General features: G+C 42.6%; 1 protein-coding gene across 1 annotated transcript in view; it reads right to left on the bottom strand.

Moving 5' to 3' along the window:
- VSNL1 (visinin like 1) overlaps positions 1-12,387 on the bottom strand; it is a 142,868-nt gene extending 130,481 nt beyond the window's left edge. The window contains exon 1 of the mRNA XM_007520595.3: positions 12,120-12,387. The gene's annotated coding sequence lies outside the window, so the exon portion shown is untranslated. The remainder of the gene's footprint in view (positions 1-12,119) is intronic.
- Between the last annotated feature and the right edge of the window lie 719 nt (positions 12,388-13,106).

Below are 13,106 nucleotides of genomic sequence, written 5' to 3'. Positions count from 1 at the left end.
CCATGCATCCATCCATCCGTCCATATATCTCCCTGTTTGAGAATCACCTATAATTTTGGTTGATGTGCCTTGGTGACCACTTCTACAAACAGCAAATAAAGATCAAATGGCCACCAGTAGTGATGGATTTGTAGTGCAGGCACTGAGACCCAGTGATAAACCCAGTGCCAAAAAAAAAAAAAAAAAAAAAAGACTGATGGGATGATTCCCAGTGGAACAAATTCTGCATCTAATATTGTGGGTATCATTATGAACTTCCTTTCTGTCATTTATGTGGGGTTATGTGAGTGAGAGACATACTTGATAGCTGAAAGACATGTGACAGTGATTGACCTGATACAATATATGTATTTTTTTATATTTATTTATTTCCCCTTTTGTTGCCCTTGTTGTTTAACATTGTGGTTATTGATTTCTTCATTGTTGGATAGGACAGAGAGAAGTGGAGAGAGAAGGGGAAGACAGAAGGGGAGAGAAAGATAGACACCTGCAGATCTGCTTCACCACCTGTGAAGCAACTCCCCTGCAGGTGGGGAGCCTGGGGTTTGAACTGGGATCTTTACGCCAGTCCTTGCGCTTTGCGCCACGTGCACTTAACCCGCTGCGCCACCGCTCAACTCCCTGATACAATATTTTTAAAGCAATATGTTACTTGAATATTTCCCAATTGTTCAAGTCACACTGGAGATAAAGATAAATAAAGAACAGATAAGGATCAGAAGGCAGTTAAAGGTTGTAGGTATCTTCTGATATCATTTATGAGGAGAATCTTAAGTTTAAATTTACTGAAATGGGGAAGATTGTGTGTATGCATATAACTTTTTAAAGTTTAGTTCTTTTTATCTATTTCTTTATTACTTTCATTTATTTATTGGATAAAGACAACCAGAAATCAAGAGGGGAGGAGCAGATAGAGAGGGAGAGAGACAGAGATACCTGCAGCCCTGCTTCACCATTCATGAAGCTTTCCCCCTGCTGGAAGGGACCTGGGACTTGAACCTTTGTCCCTGTGCACTGTAATGTGTGCACTTAACCAGGTACATCACTGCCTGGTCCCCTACATTTAACTCTTTTATATATACATAGTATTAGCTAAGTATAGTAGGTCTATTTCATAAGTGAGAAAAATGAGCCAAAGAAATTCATTATGACCAAAAATCCTACCTTGTCTTGTGAATAATTTAAGGCTCCATTGTATAAAAATCTCAGAACCCAGAACTACTTTTGCTGACTTCAAAGATAAAAAAGGATGTTCCTTTCTAACAAAAGATCAGAAAAATGTTTGAATTGCCATAGTAAAGAAAAAAAATTTTTTTAATTCTCTAATTGGAGGAGAAGGGAGAAACAAAGCTGAGTGGAATTGTGCATGTGTATGTGTGTGTGTGTGTAAAACAGCTAGAAAAAGTTTTCAGTTCAGTGGGAAAGAGGGTTCAGAAGGAATTATTTCATTATTGTAAAAACTCTGGGAGAAAAGAATGAGGGAGGACATCAATATATATTGGGAGATGAGTCATGGAATGAGCTGGAATTATAAGAGCTAGAAAGGAGAGAGTATCAGGCAGAAATTCCTTTATGGGGAATGATCATAAAGGATGGAAGTATCACTGCACAATAATCAGACCCAAACACCAGGCTATTCAAATGTTTTTGTGGAGGCTGGTGAGTTAGCTAGTGTGCTGGCATTGTCATGGGTGCAACCCAGGTTCCAGCTCGGCCACCACCACACTGAGGGAAGCTTTGATGCTTTGGTGTTGTGGTGGCTTTCTCTGTCTCTTTGTATCTCTTTATATTTATCTATTGGAAAAAGTGTTGCCAGAGCGGTGAAGCCCCAGTGATTAAAAACGAACAAACAAACAAACAAAGAGTTGGGTGGTAGTGCAGCGGGATAGGCGCATGTGGCCTGCTTAAGGATCCTGGTTTGAGCCCCCGGCTCCCCACCTGCAGAGGAGTCACTTCACAGGCAGTGAAGCAGGTCTGAAGGTGTCTGTCTTTCTCTCCCCCTGTCTGTCTTCCCCTCCTCTCTCCATCTCTCTCTGTCCTATCTAACAATGACAACATCAATAGCAACAATAACGACAACAACAATAAAAACACAAGGGCAACAAAAGGGAAAATAAATATAAAAAGATTAAAAAACACTTAAAAATGTTTTTTGTTGAAATTCAGTGATCCACTAGAGATTTAAGTGGATGACAAGGGCCACAGAATTTAATTCCTGAAAAATAATTAATAGATAATCTTAAAATATACTCAATAGGGCTGGGCGGTAGCGCAGCGAGTTAAGGGCATGTGGCGGGAAGTGCAAAGACCAGCTGAAGGACCCTGGTTTGAGCCCCCCGCTCCCACCTGCAGGTGTGGTCACTTCACAAGCAGTGAAACAGGTAGGTGTCTATCTCTCTCTCTCTCTCTCCTTCTCTGTCTTTCCCTCCTCTCTCGAATTCTCTCTGTCCTATGCAACAGCAATAACAACAAGGGCAACTAAAATGGAGAAATATGGCCTCTGGGAGTGGTGGATTCGTAGTGCAGGCACTAAGCCCCAGCAGTAACCTTGGAAAACAATCTTCTTAGTTTCCTATTTTGTGCTCAGTATGACATGATAGAGTGACTGCAGTAAAGAAAAGACATTATAGAAAGGGAGTGCATCGGGGCTGGGCAGTGGTGCACCCAGTTCAGCGGGCACTTAGGAAAGACTACAGGTAAGAACACTTGTTCGAGCCCCAGGCTCCGCACCTGCAGGGGCACTCTTCATACGCTGTGAAACAGGTGTCTGTCTCTCTCCCTCTCTACCTTCCTGTCATCCTCTCTCAATTTCTTTCTGTCCTATCAAAAAAAAAAAAAAAAAAGGCCAGAAACAGTGGTTTCTTACTGAGGTGGGGGTGGGGGGTGGGTAGTGATTGCCAGTGCCACCTCTTCGTTTTACTTGACTCACAGAGTGGCTTTTGTTTGCTTCCCCATTACACATACAGACCTTAAAGAATGGGGCTCCAGGGGACAGGCAATGGAGCTCCCAAGAAAGTCCGGCATATTAAAGTGTGAATTGGCCTGGGCTCAAGTCCCCAGCCCCTTACCCGCAGGGGAGAAAACTCATGAGTGATGAAGCAAATTTGCAGGACTCTCTTTATCTCTCTGATCTCCCCTTAACCGTCCCCCTCCAGTTTCGCTCGGTCTCTACCCAAGATAAATAAATCTTTAAAAAAATAGAACTATGTCTTATTTAATGTTGATTTCACAATGATTCCACAGTGCTTTGTACATTTAATTAATATATGCTAGTGTTTTTTTTATATGGTAGGTCAAGCACTGCTAGCTGTTCAGTGCTTTTCAATATCTCTATTTCTTATTCATAGGTTCCTCTATAAGTGGATTACTACAACTCAGAGACTAAAGTGTTTATGTGGCAATTCCTCTAAAAACTAAAAAACACTTGACCATCTTGCAATATTTCTCCTAGGCATCAGTCCAAAAGATATGAATATACTGACTTAAAGGTTATAGGTACCTTGTGTTCACAGAAGCATTGCACACACACAGCTGTCAAAATATGTAATCAACCTAAAAGCTCATCAAGAGATGACTAGAGAAAGAAGCTGGGGGTCGGGCGGTGGCGCAGTGGGTTAAGTGCATGTGGCGCAAAGCCCAGGGACCGGCCTAAGGATCCCGGTTCGAGTCCCCGGCTCCCCACTTGCAGGGGAGTCTCTTCACAGGCGGTGAAGCAGGTCTGCAGGTGTCTTATCTTTCTCTCCCCCTCTGTCTTCCCCTCCTCTCTCCATTTCTCTCTGTCCTATCCAACAACGAACAGCATCAGCGATGGCAATAATGATAACCACAACGAGGCTACAACAACAAGGGCAACAAGAAGGGGAAAAAAAATGGCCTCCAGGAGCAGTGGATTCATGGTGCAGGCACCGAGCCCAGCAATAACCCTGGAGGAAAAAAAAAAAAAAAGAGAAAGAAGCTGTGGGTTACATACTCAGTGGAAGACTACTCTGTCATTAGAAAGAGTGACATTGAGGGTGGAGGTAGACAGCATAACGGTTAGGCAAAGAGACTCTTATGCCTGAGGCTCCAAAGTCCCAGATTCAATTCCCCACAGCACCATAAACCAGAGCTGAACAGTGCTCTGGTAAAAAAAAAAAAAAAAAAAAAAAAAAAGAAAGAAATGGTATCTTTTGGAACAAAACGGATGGAACTGGAGCTGATCATACTAAGTGAAATAGTAAAGAAGTGAAAGACATCAACCAGATGGATTCATATGTAGAATAGAAATAACTAAAAAATAAATTTGCAAAAAAAAATAGACAAACTGACTCAGACTATGGAAATTATGGTAGTCACAAGAAATAACAAGGAGAGAAGTGGGGGTTGTAGGTGGAGGGGTGGCTGGTATAAAAACACTGGAACTGTGGTAGTGGGTGTGGTGAGTTAGAGTGTGTGTACATGCATGTGAAAACCAAGGTTACATCAATACTTTCTTTTTAAAAATTTAAAAAAATATTTGTTTATTCCCTTTTGTTGCCCTTGTTGTTTTATTTGTCCTTGTAGTTATTATTATTGTTGTTGATGTCATCGTTGTTGTATAGGACAGAGAGAAATGGAGAGAGGGAGAGAAAGATAGACACTGCAGACCTGCTTCACCAGCTGTGAAGCGACTCCCTTGCAGGTGGGGAGCCGGGGGCTCAAACCCGGATCCTTACGCTGATCCTTGCGCTTGACGTCACCTGCGCCTAACTGCTGCGCTACCACCCGACTCCCTAATACTTTCTTAAAAGTACTTGATAAAGCGTTGCTTTTTGATGAAAAGGAGGAGAGTGACATTAATAACTTTTGATGAAAAGGAGGAGAGTGACATTAATAACTATCTTTTGAAAGTCATTTCTGCCCTTTGTCAGGATGGCATATCTCATAGTTGATGGCCCAACACTTTCCCACCTCACGGGCCACTCTGATTTTTCTGTCCAAAAATCTTATTAATTATTGTTACAAGTGGAGACTGAGAAGCTAAAAACTTATTTACAGTAACAGAACAAATTCTGTAGAACTGAAGATTTGTACTGATATTTACATAGATATGATTTGAAAACACTTGCTTATACATCATGTCATAATTTGAGCCAGTTAAAACCTTGGCAGTAATGGCTATGAAATACTCCCATACTCCCAGACAACAACTCAAACAACAACAAAAAAAAAAAAAAAAAAGGAAGAAAGATTAAATGGATGGGCTTCATTTCACTGTAACAAAAGAATGGCTCTACAAACTCACAAGAGAAAACTAATCTAGGATTCAAATTTACTTCATAATTTCTTTTTATTTTTCATAAAACCTTCCACACAATACTATTTTATGTATAAACTCTCAAAACACTGGAATTTCTAGAATGAACAAAATTGATAGTCTTTCATTAACTCATAACATCAAAAGCCAAAAAAAAAATTCTAACAAAATTTGACAATGTCAAGTAAGATTTATGGGTTGGGTAGTTAGCAGGGATGTATGGAACAGACTTTCACCTTGAATCTAGCAGGACTCAGGTTCAATCCCGGGCATCACTGTAATCCAGAGATGAACAGTGTTGGTAAAAAATAAAAATGGAAGGAAGGAAAGGAGGGAAGAAGGAAGAAAGGAAAGAAGGGGAGAAAGAGAAAGAAAAGAAAAGAAAAGAAATGGAAAAAGAAATGGAAAAAGAAAAGTCAGATGTGTGTAAATACTACCTAATGCACTAAAATAAAGTATTATTTGTCAACTTTATAGATACTATTTGATATATATTTAAAGGGTCTTCAGTGAGATATTTCACTCACAATTTAAGATTGGATATCAAGAAATCACAAATAAACATGCCAATCACAAATTAACAAAGCCAGTGAAAAATGTAAGTTACCAGGGATTCCTTGAGCACCAGAATTTATTATTTTAAGAAAATATCAGTGGCGGTAAACATTCCAAAACATAAACTACAAAAATATCGGGGTATAGTTTGTTTTCATGGGAAAGAAAAAAGTCATCAGACTCCAAAGCACATTTACTATGTTAATGATTTTCTAAGAAAAAAAAAACAAAACACTATTTCCATTTAGCTCCATAAAAGTTCCTACTCTTTCAGAGTCTAAGACATAATAAAAAATGATCCAAAGGAAGAAGAAAAAACTGGATTGAAACTGACAGACTTCTGGGCAGGGGCAATAGCATAATGCTTATGCAAAAAGACCTCCATGTCTGAGGCTCCAAAGACACAGGTTCAATCCCCTGCACCAGTGTAAACCAAAGCTGAGCTGTGCTCTTATCTTTCTCTCTGTACCTCTCTCATTTATTAAAATAAAGCAAACAAGACATATATTTAATGGCAGGCTTCTATTTTCGGAAAAACCCTCCATTAAGCAAGCGTAAAGGAAAACAAAAATGATATATGTATAAAATGATCGCCAGTAAATTTAACTGATTTGCTGCCACCTTGCTGCTTATGAGTTATAGTTCCTGAACACAACAATCTTTTAATGAAGAGAGCCCTACTTTCTATAAAATGCTCGGCAGTTAGATGAGGCATGTTGAGCTGGAAGGCCTCTTGGAGACTGAGACTATGCCAAGTCTTTTTAACTGTAATTCAGAACACCTGAAATGATTCAAGAAATTGTTAGAAATACAGCACAACGTCTTTTGAAAAACAAACAGCTGGTGATTACACAACAGGTCACGTGTGGGGGAACTGAAGTGAAAAATCAGGCAGCAGAGAAACCCAGAAAAAGCATCAGTGTCAAGACCCAACTTCCCCACTGGTGTACCCTGAGGTAGCTGGGAAGGGTAGGAAGTGTCTCTTGAATGTCTCCACAGGCACCTGATTATTAAAGTGTCAAACCTCTTGGAAGATTTTTTTTTTTTTTTTAGTAATTTGCTATTCCATTTCTGTTTCATTCATTAAGTCGGTTCTAAAGGCTCCTCAAGATCCCCATTTGTAAAGTTCTCAATGAATCAAGCTGAGAACAACTCAAACTATTTTGATTCACTTAAGAGAACAAAGTTATCTTTAGAAACAAACTGTAAATGAGAAGTGCAGTGTTGTGGTCCCTTCACAGTGTGAACAGTGAGAAGAATTCCACAGCTCTCAAGGCCATGATCTAAAAAAGTGGTAAACTGAGCAACCACATCCTGGGCTTAGCTTCTCTGACTTAATAATATTAACTTTTGCCTAGGGGGAAAAATGCTTTATTTACTAATAAATAAAAGGGAGGACACTTGGATAAGTGGCTTAAAACATTCTTAAAAAAAAAAAGTGAACATGGTACCTTTAACATCTTTGCTACAAATATTCTTTTTTAAAAATGTGTTTATTTTATTTGATAGGACAGAGAGAAAATTGAGAGGGGAAAGGGGGGCTAGAGGAGAGAGATATCTGCAGCACTGCTTTACCACTTGTAAAGCTCTCCACCCCCTTCCCCACAGGTGGGGACCAGGGGCACGAATCCAGATCCTTGTGCTCTGTAAATATGTGCACTCAACTGGCCCCCAAATTTTAAATATTCTTAAAGTTAACTTATTTTTTTAGTGGCATGAAAGTATTTAAAGGAATGTCCCCGGCACATGCGTTTAGTAGAAATGGCTTAATTTATGAATATAAGTTACAAGGTACCAATTCCTATCAAAACAAATATTACAGAATGTCTGTGTAAAAGACATTGCATAGATAGCAGGAGAATATAAAAAAAAAAGGTCAGTAAAATATCTGCCTCTGTGGGTTATGATTTCATACTGCAGATGTGTCTTTAAGATAATAAGCTCAAGAGAATTTACTTGAAACAACTTAATAAACTATATCTTGTATATTACAGATATATCATAGGCAATTTACTTGGACACTGTCCATCCTCTACAATGTATTAATCATGTGAATTGATTACTGGGGTGGTAGAATTATTAACCATTTACCTTTATTTATTTATTTTTTTTCACTGCCACCATGGTTATCCCTGGTACTTGATGGCTACACCATGAACCCACAACTCCTGGCAGCCATTTTTTTTCTCCTTTCTTTTTTAGTAGCTAGGACAGAGAGAAATTGCGAGGAGAGGGAGAAAGAAAGAGAGACTCCTGCATGTCTGCTTTAGTGCCTGTGAGGCTTCATTTGGGGGGGAGGAGTCGTGGGAGCTCTAACAAGGGTCCTTGTGCATAGTAAGGTATGTGCTCAGCCAGGTGCCAACACCTGCTTCCCCATTTAGCATTTTATGTCTATGCCATTCGATGCTTCAAAAATAAGTATTTAGACCTACTACATGTAACTAACACGAACACTGTCAGTTCCAACCTTAGACAAACTGAGTGATTCCTTCTAGATAGAAACCCAACTGCCTTTCTTAAGTAATTACTCTTGAGGATCATATATGTAGCAAACAAAGAAATAGTCCCTTCGAACAGTATTTAAAATGCTGCTCTTATTAGCGAGGAGTGTCATTTGCTGACACTCCCAGTTTTCTCCTCAGCAATGTTTGGAATTCATACCTGTAAGCAGCCCAAACAGAAACCCTCCAGCTTGCCCAGGACAACATTGCTAATCATGCCATCCCATGCCAACATGAGATTCACAGGACAGCAAATCAAGCAAGGCACACAGCAGCTCCCAGTCTGATGTCTGCAGGGGTTGCCTGATGCTTGTACAGCCTGGGTGTGCCCATTTCCAGAATAGGGCAGCAAAATCAGATGACACCTGACTCCAAAGCACTTGCTATACAGACTCTAAGACAGAGCATGTTACGATCCAGAAAAGGTGGATCTTGAAGGGAGAGGTTCAGTTAAATTATTTATTAACTAGTGAATGTGCTGAGAAGCTCACCGCCTGGATTCCTGGCTGTCCTCTGCGCCAACCAAGCCTATCTGGTTATGCGCTTCAGATGAGATGAGAAAGAGACAGAGGCTATGTCTCTTGTACGCCTCTCTGAATGCCTCAGTTTTTCAGATAAGAGCGCTTCACATTTCCTCAGAGGGGTCATTCCTGGGGGTTGTGGTTTTTTCTGAGTGCCTGCAAGATTGTGTTTTTGAAGAAGGAACAGGAGGCACCAAATTATCTTTGAGAGGCCTGGAGTCTTCCTGTATAAGCATTCAGGACTGTGTGTGTGTGTGTGTGTGTGTGTGTGTGTGTGTGTGTGTGTGTGTGTGTGAAGAGGAGTAGAGAAAACAATTAAGGAAAGGAGATGAACAAGAGAAAAGAGAAGGGTTAATCATGCAGGTATTGCCTGCTGTGAAGTCCTATCCAGCAAGACAGAGAAAGGCAGGGCAAGAAATGCTGTGCCAAGGCTTTCAAGGCTCTAAAGGTTCTTACTGCTAAAATGCTGCATTGCTCTCCTCTGTAAAGCCTGCTTCAGGTTGGTCCAGAAAAGCATTCTTCCTTTAGTCATTCCTGTCACCCTCCACCCCCTTCTCTGCAGGTGGCTTCTTCTGGAAGCTTTCCATGAAGGCTGGAGACAGTCAGGCATCTTGGATTTGGGTTCTGCCTTCTAGGAGCCAGTGGAGAGCTGGCAGGGCCAACTGTGTGTCTACACTGCAGCTTCCTAGATCCACTAGATCCTAATGGCTGCAATCGAAGCTGCTGCAGTCTACAAGGAGGCAAAAGTGGGTCCAAGAGTGAACAGGGCACCTGCAGGGTCCCAGAAGGTTGGGTTCCCTGGAAAAGGTAAGAGATGGAAAGCACCAGTCTTCTTCCAATGAGAGTTAAAGAGCCTCAATGCTTTGTCAGTCCTCTCTCAAATAAATAAATAAATAAATAAATAATCTCTAAAGATTCCAAGAAAAGGGAGTGGAATATGAGGAGGACAGGAAGGTCAATTGCACATCGAATGAGATGGGTAACTTAGATGCATTAGAAAAAAAAAAGATAGAAAGAGCTTTGACAAGGAAAGGAGAGGCAGAAATTGCTAGAGAAAGACTAGGATCCCCTCCCCCTCAGGAGCCCCCCTGAAAGCTGTACTGGGGAGCAGACACTGATTTATTTGAAGACTTCAACAGTGTCACTGAGGATACTAAATGTACAGAAAAGTGTTTGTGTGGGGGAGTCGCATTTTCACTCAACATTCTTTTAGACAAGACATTGACTTTCCCTGGCTCCCTGAGTCCTAAAACAAGGGATCTGGACTAGACATCTTCTAAGGTCTCGGCCCAGTGTGAGTACTGACAACTGTCAAGCCAGAACAACTGAGATCAAACATCTATGAACTTGAAGACCTGATTCTTCTACCAGGTTTTCTCCATTTCCCTCTATTTCCCATTTATCAATACAATGAAACATCACCTGCCCCCATTCATGGAACCAATGCCAACAATCAGTGATGACAAGTAGTATGGCTCAGCTGTGACAAATGATTGGTCCTTCTGCTGTGGAGTAGGGAAGGGAGACATAGGACAGGCAAGAGTGATTTATGTTTTTGGGTTTGCAAAGAGAGGATCTTCTAAGAATTTTTTAAATTTCACATTTCACCTCTTTAAATAAATTATACATTTGTTTTAGTGCTTCCAAAATAACTGGACTGACTAAAGGACCAGAATCCTATAATGATCTTCCTGATTTGGGGGCTGGGGATGAATTACACCTCCTTGGATCCCAGAATTTGGACCTGCCCGGTCCATGGAAATCCAGCCCACAGGGACCGTGCTCTTTTCTGCTCTGCCTGTCCTGTGGCATTCTGCAAGCCTGTTTCTGTGCCGCGTTTTCTGGGGGTTGTGCTATACCCAAGCTTATTGGGAATGCACTCAGTTGTCCAGGGTTCAATGATGCAGGCTGCCCCTCCCCCTTTTCCCCTCCCCCACTCCAATGCAGGCAGTTTAGGTGGCTGTGAGGAGAAAAGGTGTGTTTCACTACTTTCCTTTTTAGTTTGTCTTAACATGGATTTTTAAAAAATATTAAAAAAAACATCAATAGTAGGCATAGGACTCCCTTGCTCTTGTCAGTAAGTAGGTTGTAACACAGAGGTGATAATACACGTGTGCTTTCTACACCCAACAACATTTTCATTTCATTTTCATCTCCAAAATATAGGCAGGAGGGCAACTCTAAAAAAAAATGGATTCCCACTCTGGCATCTCACAGGGCACTGATGCGTGCAAGGCTGAGCACACCAACCCCTCCCCTGCACCAGCGCCTCTGATTTTTTTTTTTCCCAGAGGGGGTTTGACCTTGCAAAGACCCTTCTCCTGTTTCTGGATAAGGAGCAACCCATTTTGAACAGACGCGCAACAACCTTTTCTCCTTAAAGAAACACAACGAAATGGAAAGGGAACCCATTTGGGTTCACGTTTCTCCGCCTGGCATCTCCGGAATGGGAATCTGAACACAGGCTGCAAAGGCAGGTAACTAGTTGGGATCTGGAACAGCCCATTGTAGCTCGCCCCCCCACCCCCCCAGCCTCCCAGCAGACGGCTGGCAGTGCGATGGGACATCTTTCCCTTTTCTGTCCCTTCACCATCATGACAAAACAAGCAGGACTGAAAAGATTATAGATGCAGGTTTCTCAAGACTCAGCGAGAAAGATGCTTATTTTTTGCGCCTCGCTCGGTGGCTCTGACCACTCGCGTCCCGCTTGCAAACCCATCCCGATGGCCATCTCGTCTGCTCAGTTTGACTTAGCAAACACCTTTGCTGCTGCGGCTCCACAGTGAGAAAAATGGTGCAGCGACCCCGCCGATGACAGGATGGTACCTGACTGCAACCACTCGATAGTGCTAGTTTTATCAGCAACCCGGAAAACTTCACAATCGGTCAATTAGCTGCTTACATCTGTGCGAGGAAACCCGTCTATTTTTAGCCAACTAAAAAAGCACCTCTGTTTCACGCATCTTCCATATAGCCCTACGCCGCATATAGCATATATAAGGACCCTCTTCCTCCAGTTTTATTATTGCAAAAAAAAAAAAAAAATCAAAACGCTCCTTCCTCCTGGACTAACAGCACATTCAGATCTCCAGAGCTAACCAAGGCGAGTGCCGCCATGCACTCACATGCCTGGGTGCAAAGTCTGTGACAATAGCCAAAGCATCTAATTGTCCCCCTCCCAGACAATTAGACAACTGGGTGCGCTAACCATGCAGAAATGCAACGGAGACATATATATGTATATATATATATATTTTTTCCACTTACAGTTATAGCGCTGTGCACGGTCACTTCAGGAAAATGAAAAAAACTCAACAGTTCTTTTTCTATAAATTCGGCTCAGCGACAAGCCGTCCTGTCTGTGCTTCTCCCACGCTCTTTATAAATTTTTGATTATTATTATTTCCCCCTTCCCTCTGGAGGTCTAGGCTGTGGAAATGCCTCCTGGATCGTGCCTTGCAAGCCCAGGCACCGCAGCACGCTCGGCTGAGTCTCGGCTGCAGCCCGGGAATCCCATAGAGGAGCCTCGGGGCCCTGAGCGGGCTGCGCAGGCGCGGACTCGCCACCCCGCCGCCCCGCCCCCCTGCCCCCACCCCTGCAGCCCGGCTCGCGAGCTCGGAGCCCGTGGCCAGCAGCCGCCCCACGGGTGCGCATGCTCAGTCGGAGGCCTTGGAGTTTCCGCGGGTGGATTCCATACCTCCAGATTTTAGCAGAATCTCCAAAGGACAGTGATGGGAGCAGGGAACCTGGCGACCCAGCCCCTGGTACCTGGATAAGAGCAGGGAAGGGGAGCTGGACCCCAGCCATACCCAGAGGTCCAGGGGTTCGGTGGGTGGTTCAGTTTGAAGCCAGATAGGGGGTGGGGTGGGGAGGGGCCTGGATCCTACTGTTCGTCATCATCATCATCATCAATATCACCACCATCATCGTTATTATTATTATTTTATCAGGGCTCTGCTCAGCTCTGGCTAATGATGGGACTGGGGACTGAACCTGGGAACTTCAGTGCCTTAGGCCTGAGAGTCTTTTTGCATCACCATTATGTTGTCTCCCCAGTCCCTAGAGCCTACTTTCCCAGCTTTATCAGGCTCTAAAGAGAAGGGGGAAATGCAGAGATTCCCTTCCTGGGCAGCATTTCCAGCGAGCTGGTAATGCAGCTAATTTGCCCTCTGGGAAAGAATTCTTCTGGTGGGCATGAAGTCGGGGCCATTTCTCTAAGGGTGCTATGTGGGAGCTCCCCTGTTTATAATCCCC

Source organism: Erinaceus europaeus, chromosome 3 (genome assembly GCF_950295315.1).
Source record: "Erinaceus europaeus chromosome 3, mEriEur2.1, whole genome shotgun sequence".
In the NCBI taxonomy this organism is placed as follows: domain Eukaryota; kingdom Metazoa; phylum Chordata; class Mammalia; order Eulipotyphla; family Erinaceidae; genus Erinaceus; species Erinaceus europaeus.
Note: the sequence above shows the minus strand (reverse complement) of the source record. Positions and strands in the feature narration are given on the sequence as shown.